This window comes from Schistocerca gregaria, chromosome 9, assembly GCF_023897955.1.
Source record: "Schistocerca gregaria isolate iqSchGreg1 chromosome 9, iqSchGreg1.2, whole genome shotgun sequence".
Lineage (NCBI taxonomy): Eukaryota > Metazoa > Arthropoda > Insecta > Orthoptera > Acrididae > Schistocerca > Schistocerca gregaria.
In genome coordinates, this window is record NC_064928.1 from 281887 (window position 1) to 284286 (window position 2400).

General features: G+C 49.4%; 1 non-coding gene across 1 annotated transcript; it reads left to right on the top strand.

Annotated features, from left to right (window-relative positions):
* The first annotated feature begins 2115 nt into the window (after nucleotides 1-2115).
* On the top strand, nucleotides 2116-2189 carry Trnat-ugu (transfer RNA threonine (anticodon UGU)). The gene has a single exon. It is a non-coding gene; the product is annotated as a tRNA-Thr (tRNA).
* Nucleotides 2190-2400: the final 211 nt, after the last annotated feature.

Below are 2400 nucleotides of genomic sequence, written 5' to 3' on the forward strand. Positions count from 1 at the left end.
GGTCCGCGCCTTTGTACTCTGCTCCCTTCACCGCTACAAACCAACAACCATCGTGTCCGTGCGCATCTGAGTCGCAAAGAATGGGGAATAGCGCCGTTTGCTCGTGCATGGGGCGTAGCTCAGTTGGTAGAGCGTTCGCTTGCCATGTGAAAGGTCCACGGTTCAAGCTGCTGCGCCTCCATTTTTTGTGGTCAGTGCATGGTAAGTGTTGGTCGGAGAGCAAGATGTAAGTGTGGGGACCGGCTGTTATCGAGGTGTCATCGAGTGCAGATCTGTCTTAGGTATCGCGGCTTAACCTCATTGAAGTCTAGAGGGTGGACAACACGTTTGTCTTACTCAGAGCGGTGTCCGAATTATATTTTCGACGTTATACGTGCCACTTTCATTGTGGCCAACTACGATTCGATACAGAATGCACGAAACCTGAAAGACACCCTAACGGATACATAGAGAGTAGTGTTTGTCTGCTGAATAATGGGAGTGCAATGGTCTGTGTCGTCTATATGGCTGTATGTAGCCCCATCAGTCTTCGGGGGGGCGGGCGTAGCTCAGATGGTAGAGCGCTCGCTTTGTATGCGAGAGGTACTGGGATCAATACCCAGTGCCTCCAGAATTTTTAACACACCTACATGCGCACCTTGCCATGCAAGTGGAATAATTCACAACAAGCAGATGTGACTAGGAAGATACAAGCGAATGATTAGCAGCCACAATTGACAAGCGTGCTGTTATTAGTGCGCAGGAAGCACAATCTTCCCACGCCTACACTTAATTTAGAAACAGTACAAGTGTTCCCGTAAGATTCTCAAGCCTATGTCGGAAAGATCTGCCTTGCGCTGAGTTCACGTAAATCCCACTGCACATTCGTATTCTTTGCGTGCAGTCAGCTGCTACTGGTGTTGCTAGTTGTGACTGCTGATAACAGATGCCGTAGCAATCAATTCATGGAGTGAGTTGTATGTTTTGCGATAGTCTGTCTCTGACAAGCAAGCACAGGTGACATAGGTGCGAACACAGGAAGCTTGCAGACCCTCGCTGCCTGCAGACACCGAGCAGCCACACTAGGAGGGCGGCCTAAGCCGTAGGCGAAATGTGCTCATTCGCTTTGGCGCGACGTCGAACTATAAATAATGCTGTCACTAGCGTGAGCGTCGTGGAAAGTCGGAAAAGTCGGCTGCGAGGGTGAGTGCCAAGTTTGGGGAGCGTTTCGTAGTATGCGCAGTGCAATGGAGACGCGGAAACTTGTTGTGGCCCAGTGTTTTGCAGTTGGACGACAAGATTGGTACACAGTAGTAAAGAGCGAGGCACTGAGTTGGCATGAATAATGGAGTGCACAATGGGGCTCGAGATGCGTTTGTTACCTCAGGTGCTGTATGATTGTCGACAAGGAGTGAAAACGGAGCAATTTGTGACGGCTCTTTCAATTTAAGACGTTAAAAACAGACGGAATTTGCATTTGTAATACCAGAGCATCGAAACTACATGGAACTTTTGTGTATATGAACGGGTCCGCGCCTTTGTACTCTGCTCCTTTCACCGCTACAAACCAACAACCATCGTGTCCGTGCGCATCTGAGTCGCAAAGAATGGGGAATAGCGCCGTTTGCTCGTGCATGGGGCGTAGCTCAGTTGGTAGAGCGTTCGCTTGGCATGTGAAAGGTCCAGGGTTCAAGCTGCGGCGCCTCCATTTTTTTGTGGTCAGTGCATGGTAAGTGTTGGTCGCGGCGACCCTAAAGGCACGCAAGATGTTGCAAAGCCAGCGTCACAGACTGATATGATGTATACTGACGTAAGGAGAGCAAGATGTAAGTGTGGGGACCGGCTGTTATCGAGGTGTCATCGAGTGCAGATCTGTCATAGGTATCGCGGCTTAACCTCATTGAAGTCTAGAGGGTGGACAACACGTTGGTCTTACTCAGAGCGGTGTCCGAATTCTATTTTCGACGTTATACGTGCCACTTTCATTGTGGCCAACTACGATTCGATACAGAATGCACGAAACCTGAAAGACACCCTAACGGATACATAGAGAGTAGTGTTTGTCTGCTGAATAATGGGAGTGCAAGGGTCTGTGTCGTCTATATGGCTGTATGTAGCACCATTAGTCTTCGGGGGGGCGGGCGTAGCTCAGATGGTAGAGCGCTCGCTTTGTATGCGAGAGGTGCTGGGATCAATACCCAGTGCCTCCAGAATTTTTAACACACCTACATGCGCACCTTGCCATGCAAGTGGAATAATTCACAGCCAGCAGATGTGTCTAGGAAGATACAAGCGAATGATTAGCATCCACAATTGACAAGCGTGCTGTTATTAGTGCGCAGGAAGCACCCTCCTCCCACGCCTACACTTAATTTAGAAACAGTACAAGTGTTCCCGTAAGATTCTCAAGCGTATGTCGGA